This window comes from Epargyreus clarus, unplaced genomic scaffold (genome assembly GCF_041222505.1).
Source record: "Epargyreus clarus isolate Ecla_fem2 unplaced genomic scaffold, WU_Ecla_fem_2.2 ptg000006l, whole genome shotgun sequence".
Classification (NCBI taxonomy): Eukaryota; Metazoa; Arthropoda; class Insecta; order Lepidoptera; family Hesperiidae; genus Epargyreus; species Epargyreus clarus.
In genome coordinates, this window is record NW_027332214.1 from 6557329 (window position 1) to 6579701 (window position 22373).

At 36.9% G+C, this 22373-nt stretch overlaps 1 long non-coding RNA gene across 1 annotated transcript in view; it reads left to right on the forward strand.

The window, feature by feature from the left end:
- The first annotated feature begins 3438 nt into the window (after positions 1-3438).
- The window catches only part of LOC140742837 (uncharacterized), a 100934-nt gene continuing 81999 nt past the window's right edge, over positions 3439-22373 (forward strand). Inside the window, exons 1-2 of the long non-coding RNA XR_012102306.1 lie at positions 3439-3575; positions 16656-16720. This is a non-coding gene — a long non-coding RNA (uncharacterized LOC140742837). The remainder of the gene's footprint in view (positions 3576-16655; positions 16721-22373) is intronic.

Consider the following 22373-nt stretch of genomic DNA (forward strand, 5'->3'; position numbering starts at 1 on the left):
ACTTAATTGATTCTTCATATTTTTCCTTTACATAAAAATCACAATACTTAACATAAAACTATTCATGGACGAAAACATAAAATTTGCATTAAAAAAGTTAAGTATCTAAATGAGTACGTATAGAAATTAATCATCACTTGCTATCAAACAAAACATCGTGAGAAAACCTCACCGGTAGAGAATTTTTAACAGTGATATAGGTACCTGAATTGTCTAAACTCCTCTAACCCACTCTAAGATTAAACCTGTATACAATAGTGGGTTGACGACTATAGAAAGGTAACAGATGCATTAAATACACAAATTTAGATTTGAGAGTAGGTTTGGAGTAGATTTGGAAGGCTTCGGCCCTTAACCACTAGCAGACTCTCTTCCTAGGGGATCTTTTAAGAGAGTTTAGCCAAAGAGTTTAGTCCTCTACTACCCTTAACTCTCCCTTCCGTCAGTTCTATTATTAATCTTAATATATGTTCCCATCATAAAATAAGACTAGATCGTAAGTTATAGTAAGTCAGTTGATAATTTATCTGTATCCTAAGTAAATCAACAATACAATTACGTCAGACCGGTAGCGGTGTGATGCTAGAATTATTATTAGACAGACTAGATCAAGTGGCAGTTGATGAGGTACATTATATATTAATAAGTTATATAATCAATAAGAATAACTCGGGGAAACACAGATCTATATCATTCTTGCGGTAAAATAAGGATAAACATTTGTTGGCGGTATAGGCAAATGATTTAAATATTGATTTTAACTTTGGAGTACGAAACTAAGGAATAATAGTATAAGAATCAACAAAATAGTATTTTACTATTTCTTGTATAAAATTTTGTGTACAATTGTAGCCATCATGATTGTGTATTTTTCATCTATACTAATATTATAAAGAGGAAACTTTTATTCTTTGTTTGATTGTAATGAATAGGCTCAAAAACTACTGGACCGATTTTAAAAAATCTTTCACCATTCGAAAGCTACATTATCCACGATCAACATACAGGCGGTACAAAGTTTGCCGGGTCAGCTAGTATCTAATATATAAAATTCTCGTGTCACAATGTTAGTTACCGTACTCCTTACTGATTTTCACCAAATTTTATATGAATATTCAGTAGGTCTGAGAATCGGCTACTATCTATTTTTCATACCCCTAACTGATAAGGGTCTCACACCCGTAACATTTTTTATTTATATGGCACAGCACAACTTTGTCGGGTCAGCTAGTAATATATAATAGTAGCAGTAAGTGACAACTGCCGCACATGGAAATCTGTAATCTAGACAAGATTAAACTATTATCTGAGCTTAAAGCTTCGAATGGGTATGTCTCCCTTGCCACACTTAATTAAGTACTGTTCCATTGCTGAGCTTGGCTGGGCTTAAATATGAACAGAAGTATTTTTATACGTAAACGAGCATGCAGTCTACCGGATAGTAAGTGGCTATTTCTGACCATATACAGGGTGAATTTTTCAAACGGGCCTTCAGGGCCAAATCCGTAACTATAAGGATTAGCGAAAAATGCTGAAAGGCTTCCCAGATTTTCATCCTTATAAGCAACGCTATCAGATAGTGGAATAATATAGAGGAGAGAGGAGATAATACATATATTTTTTAAATGAACTCGTTTGATTCCCGGTTAAGGAAAAAGTTATTTTAAAAAGTAATGATGCAGTTTTAGTTTTTATTAAAATCGCCCTCGTAACTCCTTTCAGCATTTTCGCTAATCTTTATTCTTTCGGATTTAGCCCTGAAGGCCCGTTTGAAAAATTCACCCTGTATATCTGTAATCAATTCTAGATCAGATAACACTCCTACCTCAGGTGCGTATTGGTAGACTTCACTTCACCTTTCAGAACATTTTTTTTAATTGCTCCGGTACCCTGGTTTCATCAGGATGTTTTCCTTCGCCGTTAAATCAAGTAATAATTATAATCGGCACATATTTTTAAAAAAATCTGAGATTTGAACCTCAAACCCCGCGAATGAGAGGCCGAATTTCTTAACCACTGCTAAATACAGATTGGTAGACAATTACTGTATACATACTAATGTTTAAACCACTCTGAAACTAGAAAATGTTACTCAAGTGTCAATTGACAAGATAATGATATAAAGGTACATATTGTCTGAGTGGGTGGGTGGTTACAGCTGTTACCAAGCACTGCCATGTCTGACCCTGAAACTTATAAATAACATCGACTTAGAAATATCGATTGTGGAGACATGCTGATATCAAAGAAAGGCACTCATACTCATAGTTCCAACTTTGTAACGAACATTCTAATAATCAGAGGTTCTCAATCTTTCGGACATTAAGTAAAATCCGTTGTGGTTCGACTGCGACCGGAGATACCGCCATCACATAAAGCAACGAAAATCACCGATAAGTCGATTAAAAGTCAACTTTAGAAATTAGATGTATCCAATAAGGGTAGCTCCAGATCCTCACTAGTCGCACCGACTAATGATATAAGACAAGATATCTCGAAATAGAGTACAATACCCCATAAACACGTACCCTAAGGTGTACGTAATAGAAGTAATCAAATTAAAGAAAAATTGTGGCTATAAAGAATCGCCTTAAGTTGTGACAAAAGACAGGGCCACACATCACATTAATAATAACACAGTTCTTATTAGTGATCGAAGCACATTTATTATAATTGCTTATTACGATTGTCTTTTTTTAATTAAGCACCTTTTTTGTGTTCTACTTACGATGTATTCAGTTTTAAAACAAGTTCGCAGTTGTTTGGAAGATCTTATAGATGGAGCTTAAAGAACTTGACTTGCTTCGTCTTGATTTATATCCCAACTATCATGATGTGCATGCAATTCTTGTCTAACTGACTACTTCAAATAATTTATTTAAATAATGAAATGATATATTTTTAATAAAAATTATCATCATAATATGATGATTGAACGGAATGTTGGCGGCGTTACTTTTTATATACATTGGTCATAACATAGTCGTATGTCAGTTTTATGCTTAAATATATTTTATCTACTTAATTACCTTTGTACCTTTAAATGAGGACTTATATTACCAACGTTATTGTAGTACCTTATGTTTGTGATGTGTTTGTGCTTATGTGTTCTGGCCATAGATCATTAAAACAGACTGCCTAATTCTAGGAAACCTACACCCAGCAGATATTTTTGATATTATTTACTTGTAAATCATAATATATCAGCAAACGAAACATAAACGATAGTGTCTTTGAAACTGAGGATTGTTGTTAGATGCCGATATCCGACAGTGCTTGGTCGCCTAAAACCGCACATAAAGCCGCGATTCGCGTATGTGAATCTGGAACCAGCTCCAGTCCAGCGAAGCGCGACTGTGTTTGGCAACAAGCAACAACAGCAGCAAGCATAATGACATAATTGGCGGTGGGGGGCGCGGGGCGCATGCGCGGGTTTGACGGCCAAGGTCGAGGCCGCGATTCTGCCGCGCGCCGCCGCGTCGGCAGGTCTCGCGCGCCCTCTCAGCTAAATCATTCTGGAAACTGAGGGATAATGCGCAATAACGTCGCGAGTGATCAACCCCCAATTGATTATGGTAAGTCCACGCAATATTATAGTACTTATTTCCCACCGAACGCCGAATTCGGCTGCCGCGTCGATCTATTGTGTTTGTAATCTACGTATCTATAGATACGAGCACACCTACCATAGATAAGTGCGCGCTAAGGCTAACCTCACAATTGAAATATACTGGTGAATTCCATTGGTAAAGTTAATGAAAATAGTTAAACGGATAAGTAATGTGCGAAATTGGTCACATCACCTTGTGCTGTTCTTGCACGTCTCACGTCATCCTAAACGCTAATCGCCTCAGCAAACAACTGTAATTCAGAACAATAGTTATCTGTGATAAACATATTCTATATGAAATATGTTTCAAATAATAGTAAAGGTCTCATATTTACATCATTCTAAATGTAGATTTTGAAGGTGAACGGCTTGAGGGTGGAACGGGAATGAATTTAAATGTACCTTCATTGTTTCTTTTCTCTCATTCTAATAATTATAAAGGTTTTTGATTTACTTTTTCATCATACCCTGCAATGTTATCATCGAGTTATGTCTAAGAACACTGTAACCAGTGTTGTCCCAGTATGACCCATAAGTAGTGGTCATTTATGAATACATTACCTACTTAGTACCACAGATTAATAAATAGTTACTTTAGTACCTACGCGGTTTATACATGAAGAACATACTACTTATGTATATTTTAAAGTGTAATTTAATTATAACAGTTAATTACAAGAATTCGTTCAGATGTAGTCTGATAATTAATACAATAAATACAATATCTTCTTTGACTATGACATGACGCCATATTTGTCTTATGTGGGCGTATACGGTATTATGTAGGTATAGGTACATTAAGTACATACGTAATGTAAACAATGGATAAAAGATTACATTCTAGATTATAATTCTAATTCATATGACATTAATTCATACATATTACACATCTCTTTGAACGTTAATTGTATAACTATAACTACTTTGGTAAACCGGTTTTACTTATAATATAGGAGTAGCAAGCGAGCATGCAGTCCACCTGCCACCTGGTGGCCACTACGTGAAGTTCTACCTGAATTGGGGACGAATGCGGTGCAACCCCTGAGCTCTAAGTTGGAATGTCCCGTATTTCCCTATTTTTTTAAGCTATTGCATAGCTTTTATCGCGGGCTTTGAGCGCGGCGACCGAATCGAGAAATTCCGTAACGAAAATAAGTAACACCTTTCAACAACTCGGTTGCCTGGAGACTTGATATCCAACTATCAAGTCTCCAGGCAACCGAGTTGTTGACTGTCAATAGAAAAATATGGATATAATTGAATAAAGTATTATTTTACATTCCTTATTATTTTATTTGATATTGGCGACGAGATGTCGAATGAACTAAAAAACAATAAGGAAATACGAGCCACATTACGTGGGTTAATGAAACGAACCGAAAATTACATTTCGGGAATAGAAAAAATTGACATTGAAGAAATAAATATACGACTGAATTCTTTACAAGAAAATTTGAACAAATTCTACGCGATTCAAGGAAAAATTGAATGGCTTACAGAAGAAGAAAATTTAGAAGAGGAAATAAAATAGGTACAGGTACGAATTTGAAGAAATATATACAAAGCTAAAATTTAAATTTTTGAATGTACAAAAAGAAAATAATCGGCTAATACCTGAATGTTCTTTTATATCAGCAAGAGCGGAAGTTTATTTGATAAACTGTTAACTGTCAAGGCACGCTTGAGACGTACACCTAATACAAAAGAGTTATCACCCTATCAGTTAATGTTCGGCAGAGAGGTAAGAACCTATATGCATGCCTTATTTAAGAAATCCGCCCCACTATCCAGATTACATTACAATGCACCGCCAACGCAGGAGTTCGGACAAGGTGATAAGGTACAAGTCCGCAGTTACACCAACCCAAGAGTTAAATGGGAGTTCGGAGTCGTCATCCGAAGATTAAGTAGACTCCATTATGAAGTCAGAACTGAAAATGGCATACTGGTGCGCCGTCACCTTGACCAAATGCTGCCGGCGCCCCTGGTGGTGTAAGTGAAAATAGCGGTGGAGGACTGTTGGATATCAAGTCTCCAGGCAACCGAGTTGTTGACTGTCAATAGAAAAATATGGATATAATTGAATAAAGTATTATTTTACATTCCTTATTATTTTATTTGATAACCTTATCGTCAACTTGAACACAGATGGCAGTAATACACATTTTTTTATAATACGTGCAGAATCTTAAAATTGCGTGAAGTATTTTTTATATTCCCATTATAAAATTCAAAATTATATTACCATATTATCCAAATAATATGTTTTATCAACATAAGCTATGTTGAATTCTGGATTGATAAAATAACGTAAAAGAGTGTTTGTTATTTTTAAACGTACAATTACAACTGACAGACTTGACAGCACAAAATCAAAACGCCATTATGATTTATGGTACAAATAATTTGTGTAAAAAATGTGTTTTAAATATGAATAAACAAAGTGCATTTATTAATGAAAAATGCGATGTACCTGTAACATTCGGCCAAATGTCACAGGCACATCGCATTGATCCATTTATATTGCTGGTTGTTAATACTTTATGTCACTTATTAAATACTTTTCTATTTTATATTTTAGAATGTTCAGTCTTGCTTGGAGTTATGAAATTTCAGCTGATATTTGCAATGTCTTATATAATGGAGATATGATAAAATAGTGGATAAAGATGTATTAATGTAAATGTTGATGATTATGGAAGAATATATTGTATTTCTGGAATTCCTTCTGAGCGTTTTCATAGCATAAAAAATGCTATGCAATAGCTTTACCGCGGCAGTCTCCGAGTGCCACACGTATTTTTTTTATATATTTTTTTAACTAGAACATAACAGCCCTTCACAGTGCTGTTAAATGTATAACGGTGATGGCCGTAAAAACTAATCACAAATTATATTTATTCAATAAAATATAGTTTTTAACTTAGCAAAGATTAGGTACACCTTGTTGGTATACTAGGTATATAGATCAAATATCTAATAACAATTGGGCATTATTAAAATAGAAAAGAGCAATTTTTACTTTACTTAAATATGGTAGTGTCATAATAGGAAACCTTACAGATTTAAAAACAATATTTGTAATTATATGCTTATATTAAAAACAATTTTCATATTTTAAATTGTTTTTAATATAAGTAGTACTAAAAATAACAATTAAATTATATAAATTAGGCATATTTTGATCACCCTTCCTGAATTTGAGTCAATAGAAAGGAACATTTACGGATTTTTATTCAAAATAATGTAATTATGTTAAATACTCAAAATTATTTCAAAAGTTTAGATTGAACAGCTTTGTAGATTTTAGATAATAAATTTTCTCCAAATTTTGTGGTGATTCATCATGATTGGTTCAAAACTATCGAAACTAAAACTAGAAAATTGGCATGATTTTAACTAAAACTTTAACATAGAATTAGAGCATGAACTGGCTGTAAAACCTTGTCCTAAATGATAAATTAATGACAGTTCGAGGGAAAGCTTATGACACTTTCAGTTAATATCAATTTGAATTTATGCTAGTAATCTCGTTTTAAATTTAGGTACTCTAAAATATTTGAAATGATATAAATTAAAACTTTTTTGTCTCTTAAGAACTTTAGGATGTGAATTATTTTTTCAAATAATTCATGCCAACACTTATTTAAAGTGCCAGGTTAATTGTTTACGTGGCGTTAAGATGACGTAGATTTTTTTACATGTAAGTAATGGTAGTACCTACTCACATGTACAGTAGGTAGGTATTCCTTAAACCCATAGATAAGTATGGATATCTCACCACCTCCTAATTGAAGGAAGCCATTAAATGGTTTAAACGGCTGAAAAATGTGTCAGCGGCTTAATGACTGTCATGGTGTAAGTAAACAATGCCGATCTGTGCAGTTAAGACGTGCAAAAACACGAAATCGAAGAAAAAGTGCGGAGAAATATCGTTTCATTCGCAAATGCTCTAAAAACTACATTTTTTAAATATTTTTCAAACACGAAAATAGATGACAGTGACAATTTCAATTGTCCAAACTGGTTACATTTTCTTGTTAGGAGTGCTTAAAACATGCATTCTTTAAAATTGATCTTAGAAAAAGGACTATTTATTTTTTCAGTGTTGACTTCAGTATTTTCAAGTTTGTTTATAAAACCATTATTTAATAATCCATTCGCCTACATTATCCTTACCATGAGTTTTAAATTTTGACAAATATGACTGTTTTCATATTTTTTTACATATTTGCCCATACAAATTCCAATTAGCGCCCCTAGCGGATTGTATCAGAACTATAGTGTCAGTAACGTAACATTAAATGTCTAAATTGACAGAATGGCGCTTTATGTTTTGTCTCTCTTTTTTGCGAACATGTTAGGCAGACAAGAGCACTAACTAAAAGAAAAGAAAAGACTAGAGCACTTACTTATTGTTACGTTTACTCACTCTACTGAAGCAAACGGAACAGAATAATGGATTGAGTAAACGTAACGTAAAATTGTGGGATGTTTTGAAAACGTATGGTAACAGCATCCTATACATCCGAGTATGCGTGCGCACATCCCCTATAGATAGGCACGGAGGCAGAATAGGGGTGGCATAGGCGTTCAGCTTATTATTCCGTAACTTTTTTACTTTAAAAATAGAGCCCAAAACCTAACATTTTGTATTGACAGATTGATATTTAGGATTACTTGGATAGATTAAAAAAAATAAAAAAATACTAAAGAATCCATTTGCCCACAAGTCATCTCCTAGTGCGAGTGCGCTCATCCCCAATAGATAGGGTAGAGCGGGGTAGTATAGTCGTTGATTTTTTTGTGATTTTTTTTATCGAGCACTTCATTGGCTTAAATTACGACTGTAAGAAATTAAAACCGCGTATTATGATGAGTACTCGTTACAATTTAAAATTACTTTAAAAACCGGGATGAAAATGGCGGTTATTCTAATCTTTTTTAGTTTTCCTTTGACGTCAGCGCTTCTTAGGTAGGTTATAAAATTAAAAACAGAACATAAATGAATAATCCATTCGCCCGCCGATCCTATCCTAGTACGCTTGCGTTCATCCCCTCTAAGGTAACGGAGGTAGAACGGGGTGGCGTAGGCGTTCATTTTTTTATTTAAATCAACTCTTTAGATACTACGTTGAATGGCTGACCTTCTAAATTTTGTAATTATATTTTCCTGTTGATTTCTGCGCTACCTAAGGTATATAAAAAATGGACACTTTTTGAATATCCATTTGATCACGGATCCTACAGATAGGGTAAGGAGGTAGAAAGTGGTGACGTGGGCGTTCATTTTTTTGGCATATTCTTTTTAAATTAACAATTCAAAAAACACATAAATATGGCGATTTCTTGAATATTTTTTAATTTTCTCTTCGACATCACCACTTCCTACGTAAGTTATAAAATGAAAGACAGCCTATCCTAGTACGCTTGCGCTCATCCCCTCTGACGGAGGCAGAATGGGGTGGCGTAGGCGTTCATTTTGTTGGGCCTGTATCGACCGTCCTAGCCCGCCTACAGATAAAAAAATGTTTATCGATATTGCGCCATTGACAACAGGCTACCTGTTGGCTCCTTTTTTGAAAGCCCTTTTTTCTAAGGGTTTACTTTACGACACATAACATGGCGGCAGATTGTAACAGGATTGATCCTTACTCTTATTTGGATTTTTTTAATGTGTTCATCACAGATAACTTATTTATACATGGTTACCTACATTATTATGAAAAATGTAATCTACCGATTGGAATCAAAAATAACTAAATAATTTGGTTAATTTTGAATAACAATAAAATTATCCCGAGAGACTGAAGTTGGTTTTTCACAAAAAACCTTATTTAAAATGAAATTGTAATTTCTTCCGCACAAAAACGTCCAAAAGTAATTGACCGACTTCGAAAAAAGAAGGTGCTGTTATATTCGGCTGTAGGTTTTTTTTATCAAAAAAGCGTTGGTATTATAGGGAGGTTAGGGAGGTAAGGGAGGATAGGATTTTTTGTTGAAAAAGGACACAACTGTTCTGGCAACCTGATGTGTTGACATCTATTTTTCTATTTATAATATCATAGAATAAAAAAATGTTATTGAACTAAATATGTCTACACAACCACTAAAACTTGACTGATAATTATTATGAGACTTATGCCTTATGACCTATTATTAACAATTTTTGTCAATAATTATTAACGATTATTGACAATTTCTTCAGACTAAACATTGTCAAACTTTAATCTTTTTGGCAAAACATTCGATAGATCGGTTATTAATTACGGACGATATTAGCTTGACATACTCACTGACCTACAGAGAGCAAGTTTGTTATGATTACGCAATAGGTTAGAAAGGTAATGTCATAAGTTGCTACGTAACCGCCGCAAGATGGCCGTTATGTAATTACGTTATGGAGCAAATACAATTTATATAGACCCTACCGATTTTTTGCCATCAGCTGTTCGATCAGGCGATAAATGTACCTACTACACGTAACTTTTTTTAAACTATGTGACTTTGAAGGTGGTAGAACCCTTTGTGGTTCGACTCCGGCGGCACCACCGCCACACCTATTTATACCTAATAACCGCAGGGTTAGGCGCTGCTGTGTTCCGGTTTGAAAGGTGTGGTAAGGGAGACAGACTTTTCCGAGGCGTTCCAGCTTAGTCCTCAAGTGTAGCAGCGCATCTGTGGCCGACCTCAGGTAGGAATATCTAATCCTATCTGAGGTTGATTACAGATGTCCATGGGCGGCAGTAGCCACTTACCATCAGGTGGACTTCATGCTCGTCTGCTACTCCTATATTATATAATGTCTCGTATTAGTCTCTCCCTGATCCTCAATAGATTAAAGCTTAACACTACTCTTATACTTAAGGTAGATAAATGTATGGCGATGGTGCGTAATCGAACCATGAAACGTTCTACCACCTCCAATTGCTAATACACATCGTTCAAAAACATTACCTACCCTCCGCAGAGTCCTCTTAGCGCGTTGCCCGGCCGGGCTCCGCCCAGGTGAGCTTAACGCTCGCCGCATCGTCTGGTGCGTACGACGGTATGCGACCACACATACCGCCGTCCTTCCCGGGGCCGTTGGCTGGGCGGTTCGAGCTCCCATTCTTGCCACCCACGACCCCAGAAGCCCCCTTTTAGTCCCTTCTTACGACAGACAGCGGATACCGTAACCTTATTCTTGTCCCGGAACTACAGGGATAAGTTGCGGGTAGCTACCGCCCACACAGCTGAGCTGCGCGGGTTGAAACGCGGCGATCGATCTCAATTCCACTTACGCTCGGTGTTATTTATTAAAAGGTGTCTTAAGGTGGTGTCTCCGGAGTATAACCATGAAGAGTTCTGCCACCTTTAACTGCTAATTACCGAATTAACGTAATCTGCACAAAATGGAGAGGAGTGTGGTAATCCATAAACTTACACGAGACATTTCGAATTAGTTTTCAGGGGTAGCAACGAATCAATGACGGACAGCAGGTCTTCTGATTTATTTAGAGTTAAAATGCAGGGGTCTAGTGGTCGTTTTTAATGCTATTAAATAATAAGAGATGTATTATAAAAAATATTGCTTACAATTAGACCTACCCTACGTCACTCGCACAATTTAAACGAAACGACACCACATATTTTGGAATTTAGAATCCGTCAAGGCCCTTTATGCTAGACCGAATGCCAAAAAATGACAAATATACACTTTCATAAACATTACCCTCTGCAGTGGGTAAAAAAGGGAATCTGGACTATGTACCCTGTCTACGTAGTTACGGGTAGCTACCGCCCAGACCGCTGAGCTGCGCGGGGTGAAACGCGTCGATCGATCCTATTTCCACCTACGCTCGGTGTTATTTATTAAAAGGTGGATCCAATATACTAAATAACAGTAATGTGGGAACAACGTTATGTATGGCTTACGTAAAGGTTATCTTTAGTTAAAGGTTATGTCGACTAACGCCCTTTATTAATCGATATAAAATATCAAAATTCCACAATTCCCACATATATGTTATCAAATGGTAGTTAAAACATTGGATAGATTGATTGTTAATAACAGGAGTTACACCACAAGCCGTCAAAATTTTAGGGCTTCGAGGAAAGTAGGTTTCGAAAGAAACATACAGACTCTACTAGGGCTTCGGAAATTAATTTTACTATAAGAAGATAAAACGCGCAATGAACACCAGTTTTTTTAAAGAACACAGCTTATAAATATCGTATGATACTCATAGGCTCTAAGTTATTTTTTACATTGATTTATCAAGGTATATAAAACTAAAAGTTTTAAAATAAAATCACTTAGCAGCAATTACATGGCTACCCCGATACATACATAGGTACTTATCCCTGATTGTATCAATTACGACACAACCCCGTACCATTATTGTTTCGACGATCTAAACAAAGTTTTTACCTTTTTTGTAGTAGCAGTAACAAACGAAAAACATAAATTTTATATTTAATTTTTAACCAACCATTTATTTTTTTCCTATAAAAATCTTAAAAATATAGAGATGAATATTTAAGATAACTTTGAAGTTAATTGTGTTAAATCATAGGTAATATCAGGCATGTTATGAATTTACCTAATGATTTCTTACCTTTTGGAAGTGACGATGTTCTAACTTCTAATACACTATTTAAAAGCCGATCTAATATCGAGAAGTAACTACGCTAGATCCCAAATATGTTACTAGTGCTTGTGGACGAAGCTTATATTAAAATGTTATGATCAGGGTTTACCACTTTTACAATTCTTACCAGTTAGTTTTCAAATGTAAATCTTATAGTCCGATTGTCGGGTCCACCGTTACACTTATTTCTGACGCTGTTCTTGTAATTCCGTTAAAAGTTTTGGATGCTGATTGACTTACATATGCGGCAACCATAGTTCTTAGGAGTGGCAAGTCATTTGTGATCAGCTTCAGGTTTGGAACCATTTTGGAACTATAGTTAGCAATAGAATTTAATACAATTGAAGGTGGTAGAACCCTTTGTAGCTTGACTCCGGTGGCACCACCGTCACACCTATTTCTGACTCATAACAGCAGTGTTAAGCGCTGCTGTGTTCTGGTTTGAAGGGTATGGTAAGGGAGACGTACATTTCCGAGGCGTTTCCGCTCAGTCTTCGGGGGTACTGGCGCATGTGTCCGACCTCAGATAGGAATATCTAATCCTATCTGGGGTTGATTACAGATGTCGGTGGGCGGCAGTAGCCACTTACCATCAGGTGGACTGAAGCTCGTCTGCTACTCGTATAATATAAAAAGATACTTTAATCTTATAAAAAGTAAGTGTTGTTTACAAAGCTCCAGCCGGCTCAGCTGGGTAGCGCGGGGTGAGGCGGGACAGAGGGGTGAGGCGGACGCAATCGATCTTTTCAATGCCAAGGCTAACTCGCCCGGGCGCTTATTTATTAAAGGAAGCTATGCTACCAGGCGAATTATGTTGTTTAAGTGTTACTACGCACTCAGTTGTTACACAGTCACACACGGCGAATGTCTGGACAATCACTGCCGTATGATTAAACGTGCTTAATTTCAGATTTATTCCTTATATATAAAATGGATTAACTGATTTAAATGGGACTATTTTGCAAAGTTACATAGACTGCAATTTAAAGTCAGTTAAGGGTGAAATAATAAAATGTTATAGGGAAGGGTGTGGAGCTCCGCTGAATGCGAAGCTCATTTTGTGTTACATTGTAAGGATAGTCGTCTTATGTAAGTAGGTATCAGTAAGACAGCTGTTTTTCGATTGACAGAGCGCACTAAAAGGCGATGATGACAAACGTTTTTCAGCAAAGTGTCTCTGAATACTTTTAATAAAGCGTCTTAAACTACGACCTAAAAATATATGCTTAGATACAGTTTTCAGGAGGAAAAAGTTGGTACAACTTAATTATTTTGTAAGTGAACACACTTACCACACTTTGTTTTCCGTAACGCCAAAGAATTTATATTAAAGAAAATTATTATTAAAAGATTACATATCATTAGGCGAAGCAAAGACAAAGGAAGGCCGGAAGTTATTGTTTCCTCTCAGCAGTGTCAGTATAAAATGTTCTCGAATTAATAATGCTCTTGTATATAAGTATTAAAATATTTTGTAACTCATTTTTCAATCTAGACTCTCGGAAGCCATGGTGGACACGTGACCCCATTTAAAATTAATGCAGTACCTTCAGTGTGTTTACCAATGTAATAAGAGTTGACGATACCAGTTGATTTTACAAGAGCACCGCCACCTATTAATCTGCTTATTATCTAATTTATTTATTTGTATCGCTCTTTTTTACAAAGTTTCAATCCGGATCCATATCGATCCCTTGGTTTCCATGACTACATACTCCTGGGCGTATATTAGAAGCGATTCCCTTTTTTTATGGAGACATCTTTTAGAAAACAGCAAACAACCATGCAGTCACCCTGATGATAAGTGGGTTGCCACCTACCTTATGGGCGACAGTTGTGTCGCCCATGAATCACAGATAAGATAAGTTCCTACCTAAGGTCCGCCACAGATGAAGCCCCGGGAAACAAAGATGGAACGCCTCGTATAATATGTGTCGCAAAACACTACGGTTATAAGGCAGAAATAGGTTTGGCGGTGGTGCCTCCGAAGTCGAACAACAGAGGCTTCAACAGTATCGTAACTATAATAAGGATAAAAAACCCTTTATTTCGGTTTTAACGTGAAAAAGCAACGCCGGGTTTTGTTTACAACGCTTCAGTCCGGCTCAGCTGGGTAGCGCGGGGTGAGGCGCGCAGATCGATCCGTTCATTGCCAAGGCTACATAGACTGTACACCCGAGCGTATATCAAACGTAACTCAGTCCGTGCAATCACTACATTTGCTGTATGATTTATGATAACTTATTTAAGGACTGATTTATCATAATCATTTTTGATAGAGTTTAATGGTGGTACCTCTAGAGTCGAACTACAGAGACTTCAAACACCTTCTTCAAATCATACCTATAATTCGAATAAAAATCCTTTACTCAGGTTTTAACATGAGAAATAAAAATATAGATAGATGTAAAGCAACGCCAGGTTTTGTTTACAACGCTTCAGTCCGGCTCAGCCGGGTAGCGCGGGGTGAGGCGCGCAGATCGATCCGTTCATTGCCAAGGCTACATAGACTGTACACCCGGACGTATATCAAACGTAACTCAGTCTGTGCAATATCTACTGTTGCTGTATGATTTATACCTTATTTTTAAGAATCAATAATTTTATACAGTTAATCATTGAATTAGATTCAAAGTATTAATTTATAATATGGCTGTAAATTGATTATTTTATTCGATTTGGGATGGTTATGTTTTTAATTTTTTTTTTATAATATAGGAGTAGTAGACGAGCATACAGTCCACCTGATGGTAAGTGGCTACTGCCGCCCATGGACATCTGTAATCAACCCCAGATAGGATTAGATATTCCCACCTGCGGTCGGCCACAGATGCGCCGCTACCCCTGAGGACTAAGCTGGAACGCCTCGGAAAAGTCTGTCTCCCTTACCACACCAAACCGGAACACAGCAGCGCCTAACACTGCTGTTATTAGGTAGAAATAGGTGTGGCGGTGGTGCCGCCGGAGTCGAACCACAAAGGGTTCTACCACCTTCAGATGTTTTTAATTGTATGCAGTACATAGGCAATTTTTTTATGCTATCGGGATTTTTGTTTTTATAATATTAGTAATTCTCTAGTTGTTATTCCTTGTGAAAAATTGATGCATAATACAGTTTGTAGTTTCCAGTTATGTAAACCGCGCTTGGTGCGTTTCAACGGAGTCCTAAAGGATATCAATGCATTACAGACAATGTTTAAAGCGTAATTTTAGTTGCATTTTAAGATATTCTAGACGAGTGATGTGCTTGACTTGGTGAATTCTATCTTAAACGTTACCCCAATGTACATTTAAAAATAAAATATTATTTGTAAAAAATATACATTTCAGAGTGGAAATTAAAATGAATTTCGGAGAACGTAGCCTGGCTGTTATGTGGCGAACTTTATACTTCTAGCTATATCTAGAAGTATAAGCTTGTACAGCACTCGAGCTTTCGTCTGTCTCACGTTATACATTGCAATATAGCCCGGTGATATTGCAGATATGTTATTGTAACATACTGCGCTTGATATCGTGAGGGCTAGATTGCATAGCGTTACACAATTAGATACAACGCATTGCGGGCTGCGGCAAGATAACGCTGGCAATATTGCTTAACTGACCTTAGCAATATTGCCATCATAACGCAATTTTACAGCCATTTAAATTTCAAAGGATTGTGATAGTATTATGTTATAATATGATTAGGAACTGAATTAAATTAAATAAAAATTCAAAGGTTTCAAAGATTTATTCATCATCATATACCTATATACATACAAGCAAACTTAATATCGTAAACAGCTGTAATGTAAATGTATTAAGGATAAGGATAATTCGTGAAAGATATAATATGTTAAGTGGAATTTCGAGGAAGACTGTATCATAAAAATACTACTTCACAATACTATTAATAGTTGACATAGTCCTATTGAAAAACGTCTTATATCTCCTGCGTTGTGTGCAATCTATCAAAAATATATATTTTTTGAGGTTGTAAAAATTGTTTCTAAGAACTTTATATTTGAGTATTGTTAATTTTACAAGCTTTTATTTAACTTGTTTGTTAGTATGTATGGGTGACGTGCAACTCAATTTTAAATGATTTTTGGTTTTGCATACGTTTGGTTTCGATGACAATGAAAAATTAGCTTAGTGACGTCATATGAAATCCAATATTGCGGCCCAATGTGTTAGCACCCCCATGATATGGTATAAGTGTTTTCTGAGGAAAATATGAAGAAATGTAATTATTAAAAACTGTTTTTTTTTTTTTTTTTTTTAAACTCCTTCAGTTTTATTGGATAATAAAAAACTGTTTTTAATATTTTTATACGCGGACGTCTATTGTAAAAGGGGAAATTCAGAACTGGAGTTACTACTCTGTATGCTTTGTATAACCCAATGAATTTCGTGTATTATGTTAACAGGTCCTCGTGTCTTCACACCGACTTTGCAGAACTGTCGCAGTCGCAATGGAGACGAGCCTATATAAGTAAGTATGGAGTAATTAAATTAAAACATTTTCTCTATCATTTATTTTTAAGTCATCACATATTATACAATATATGGGCCACTTCGCAGTGGTCTATGTTCTACGAAAACCTAGGGGAAAATCAGTAGCTACTAGGGGTCGCAATCCGGTATTCGAGATTTCGAAAATACCGGGATACCGGGCCAAATTTAGGTCTTATTAATACCGGTTTTAATTTCACAAAAACCGGGATATTCGGTATTTTCGGTTTTTAGTAAAATAAAACAAAATAAAGTTATAGTCATATAAATTGACTCCAATGGACTCTGGCACAATGCAAAAGTCCATATTAAACAAGCGTTACAATCGACACAACCTTTTTTTTTTTTTTTTTTTCTCGAGGGGGAAACCTTCAAAAGGTACCCGACGACGTGGGAGCCACGCCGGGTTATGTGGGATTTTTATGATATATTTTCAAAATATTTTATAACAATGACAATTATGACAATAGGCGTCAAGAAACAACCCGCCAACACGATCTTCGCTTTAACAAGATCTGCTGTCGATAGGCTTGATAAGATTTGGAGGAACCGCAACACTAAGACAGATCAATATGGTTGTCGCAAGGGCCGATCAGCTGGTGATCTTCTTGTGTACCTCATTCACCTTTGGGAACAAGCTGTTGAGAGCAACGGGAAGGCATTGGCCGTAAGCCTGGACATCGCTAAGGCCTTTGACCGGCTCTGGCATAGGGTCCTTCTCGCGAAGTTACCATCTTAAGGTCTTCCCGAGAGGTTGTGCACATAGACAGCCAGCTTTCTGTCTGAGCGGCATATTAAGGTCGTAGTTGACGGGTGCTGCTCAGACACGGAGCTCATCAACGCTGGCGTGCCCCAAGGGTCTGTATTATCTCCCACGCTTTTTATTCTGCATATCAATGATTTGCTGCTATTAACTGGTGGCATTCATTGCTATGCAGATCATAGCACGGAAGATGGTATGTACACAGGCCGTGCGGACACCTCCCGGACATTCGTGGAAGAAAGCAGAATCCGACTTGTGTCTGAAATCGAGAACTCTCTGGAGCAGGTCTTGGAATGGGGTCGTCTTACCCTTGTTGAGTTCAACCCCATGAAGACACAAGTCACATCCACATCAACTGGACCCGTGGCGGTCCTCCACGGTTCGGTTTGATCGTTCATTTTTGCCGCGTACGTGCAAAATGTGGAATAAACTTTCTCCTGAGGTATTCCCTCAGGACTATGACGTGGGGCTCTTCAAGAGGGGTGTAAAAAGAGCTCTCCTTCAAAACCGGCGATGCATTGGCGACTCCTCTGGTGTTGCAAATGTCCATAGGCGACGGTGACTGTTTTCCATCAGGTAGCCCATCTGCCTTATCGTTAGGTTACATATAAGACTTATGAAAAGTCTAGTTTTTCCTATCCTTCTCTACGCTGCAGAGACGTAGACGATTCGGATGCAAGATCGCCGTAAAATTGATGCCCTAGAAATACTATTCTCTGGATCTACGATTATCTGGATTAGAATACTAAAATATTTCGGCCGCATATTTAGGGACGAGAACTCAGTAGTACGGTTGTAGTTCCGTGAAAGGTAGATAGAAAGAGGTCACGCGGCAGATCGCCTACTCGCTGAACAGACCTTATAAAATCTAGCACACAGTGTTTCCTCGTCGAGTGTTGCCGCAAGGCCAGCATAGAAGGCGGTGGCGAAGGATCGCAATAGCGTCTGTTCAAGGCAGCTGTGGATGACTGACCAGTTGTCATCATCATGCCACGACCACTCTGTCAAGAGTGCACGACTACAGAGATATTTTTTTCCAGCTTTCCACATATATTTTCATATAATTCATTTATTTATGAATTCGGAACTCATAACGTCGTTATTAAATCATAAATTTCTGCAATTAACTTGGTATTAAGTAATAGGACCTATTTTCCTTCGGAATTCCACTAAATTAACATTACATAGTAAACGGCTTAGTAAAAATTAGTAACTGTATCTTAATCTCGAAAATATCGAAAAAACCGGAATACCGGGATTTGTCTGGGGTCAGTACCGAAAATACCGGTTTTGCTTAGATGGTCCGGTATTGCGACCCCTAGTAGCTACATACTGAACAAGCAAAACGATGCTCGCTTTCCTATGTGATCTTACGTTACAACGATACTGATTTTAATAGCTAGACACCCACGCCGTCATAAAATTGACAAGATCTGTTTTAGTTCAGGCAATTAGCGTCGTGCAATATATTAGCGTTAGGTTTATTGATATCTCCCCTGCCTGTCGTAAGAGGCGACTAAAAGGGGGCTTCCGGGGTTGCAGGCGGCAAGATTGGGAGCTCGAACCGTCCAGCAAGCAACCCCGGGAAGGACGACGGTATGTGTGGTCGCATACCGTCGTAAACACCAGATAGTGTGTGAGGAGCCAAAAGTGTTCCCTCAGGGCAGAGCCCGATCGGGGCATCACACTTGAAGGACTCCGGTTCTGTTCCCTCGGAGATCCCGGAGTTCTCCAACAAGCGTTGAGGACGGCCACCGGGGGGGTTTTAGTGCGGTAAAAATCCCACATAACCCGGCGTCGCTCCCACGTCGTCGGGTACCTTTAGAAGGTTTCCCCCTCGTAAACCAAAAATAAAAAAAGGTTTATTGAAACCTATTCATTTTTGTTTCCTTCTTCAACAACAACAATAAAAACAATATGTGTAAACCCTAAGAGACATACTACTTTTGATGTGAAACATCTATATCCGCACGTAAAACCGATTTCTGGCGTGGCGACGCATGCCGTGGCGACGTCGCCACGCTATACGATGGTATATATATACCAGTCTATATGCAGTAGTGTGTACGGTATGTACGGTACGTACATGCGCAATCGAATTCAATAAATAGTCATCGTTATCTGGAAAAAATCGTAATATTTTATTTTATCATTATGACATATTTAGTTCCTATCACAATATGTTCTTTTCTGCATATTACTTTTACAAAATAATGTCGATGTGAAACCATCTGCCAGGCGTCCCGTGACGACTCACATTTTTTTATTATTCTTAGCTTAAGACATTTAATTTTTTGTATGTAATGTAATATTTTAAAAATGTGTTACATGTACCTAATAATGCATGACGTGATTACACGTAATAGTAAAAACAGTTGGAATGTATCCTTTGAGCTTATTTAAAATTTGTTCATTGTAACACTGTTTCTTATGTGGGTAATCCATTAAATAAATAAATAATATCCATGTGATAACTGTGTTCTGTAAATACGGAATTTAAATTTCAAATTTCAATAAGGAGATAATTTAAATAAACTTACAATTCACATTCAATATTAAGTATATAACATAGAAGTACCGATAAAAAATAAATCCGATCCAATTTAGGCAGAGTAGTCGTAAGAGCAAGGACGCCCACGCTGTAATGATATACACGCTGTAACATTTAGTGAGTTTAGTAGATTAATATGCTAATTTTAATATGATCTATAGTATTAATTCAATTAAGCTTCACCAGAGAACATGCCTTGATCGAAACAGGGTTACTACCATCTCTTAACACAAAATTATTTTAATCATACTTTTACTTTTTTGCAAGAAATTTCACTTTTTAAGCAAAATATGACAATTTCAGTTGGTTTTTTACAATGGGTAACGAAAAATTAATAAGGGTTTAAGTTTGTTCAACTGTGTATGACGGTATATTTTACTGTTTTAAGGAGGAAATAAAACTTTCCTGAACAATGAAGGTTTTTAAAAGATGGTGGTAGGCCCCCAGAACAAGATCGCCCACACCACGTGATGAGACGAATTCAAGATGTATTAATACTTTGTAATACATAAATTGCTATCAATTAATGCTATCAAAGGAGTAAACGAGCATAAAGCCTACCTTCTGATGGCTCGTGGACTGCAACATCTGTAACAAAATCCAAATATTGTAGTTCTTTTTAAGAAAGTCGTTGTCGGAAGCGTTGTTAAACCCCTTTCAATAAAACAGAATACAGCAGCGCTGATAAGTCATGAAGAGCCCTAACACCTTTAAATGCAGTCAGTAATAAACTAATAATATATCTAAACTGAATCTGTATACATTATCTTCAAAAATTTCCTTTTCCTTTTATTTGTCACATAACATTACTTCCCAGAATTTGATCCTTATAAGCGACACTATAAGATTGTTGAATAATATAGAGGTTGTATTTTTTTCAAAATGAACTCGTTCGATTCCCGGCTAACGAAAAAGATATTTAAAAAAACAAACGATGCAGTTTTAGTTTTTATCAAAATCGGCCTCGTAACTCCTTTCAGCAATTTTTGCTAATCCTTATAGTTTCGGATTTAGCCCTGAAGGCCTATTTGAAAAATTCACCCTGTATACCTATGTATTCTGTCTAGACCGGAAATTTATTTTATTCTTATATAAATATATAAAATCATTTTTATACAATATTTTTACAGGCATGGTTCGTGTCTGCCACGCTATGTCTAGATACAAATGCAGCTCAAAACGTGTTAAGTGTAAAGCCTAAGCCTATCGATCACAAGGGCAAGGTCGCCCACGCTTTGATGCGTAGTAACTAGTACAAGGGATTTACGCATAGGTTTTTGAATTAAGGGCGGTATAGTTTGAATCAAAATGTAAATGACAGACCAAACTTAATCTAGTTTCACAACATTTTCCATGTAATTAAAAAGAGCCAGATTCATCTTTCACAAAAAGCAAGATTGATGAAAAGCGATCTTGAATAATTATCTTTCTCTAAGACTCTATGTAAGACACACATGAAAAATTAAGGGCCAACTACCGCATAATAATTTCGGTCCTAATCTCATAATAAATATTTGTACTTTTTTTTTTGAGTGCCCAGACGAATAGGTGGAAAACAGGGTTAACTCTCTGCGGAGAGGGAGGAGTAAAAATGCATCCAAGCACTTACAGGCCGCGACGGCCAGTGCCTGCGTCGTGTGGGGCTCGTGGAAGAACCTCCTGAAGGGAGGACCAACCCACTAAAAACTCTCTTTAAAAGCTTCGTCCAAAGGGACCGTACAGCCGACATCGGATGGCGACCTCTCGTTGTGGAACGAGATTTTATTTTTGTATATTTTATTTTTGTCTATATGCGGAATCAAAATAAATCTTAAGTGTTTAACAAAGCGGCGATATAGAGCGCGCATCTATTGATCTTAGCGAGAGCAAGTTCGCCCACTACTCGTATGTTGCGTAATTATCCTCTATCCATTACTGTGCCACTGCTGTACCCTTACCAGGAGAGTTACGTTTCGACAAATGACTGTTTTGGTATCTGTTTACGTATGGGCCAATACGATTTCCTAGTTCTGAAACAATCCGCTAGGGGCGCTCATTGGAATTTGTATGGGCAAATACCAAAAGAGTCATATTTGTCGAAACGTAAAAACTCCTGGTAAGGGTACTGGGCACGAGTCTTCTCTCAAAGTAAGAAGAGGGTAAGATGTAGTGGACATAGCCAAGTACAAATCGTTCTCCAACTGCTGGTCACGGGTGCTCTACAAAGTGAGAGTAGTTAAATGCAGATTGGTAGACTTCACACACTTTTGGCAATTTTTTAAATTGACGATTAGGACAAGTCCCTCTAACTTAAGTAGTTACCTACGTAAGTTTTTTCTA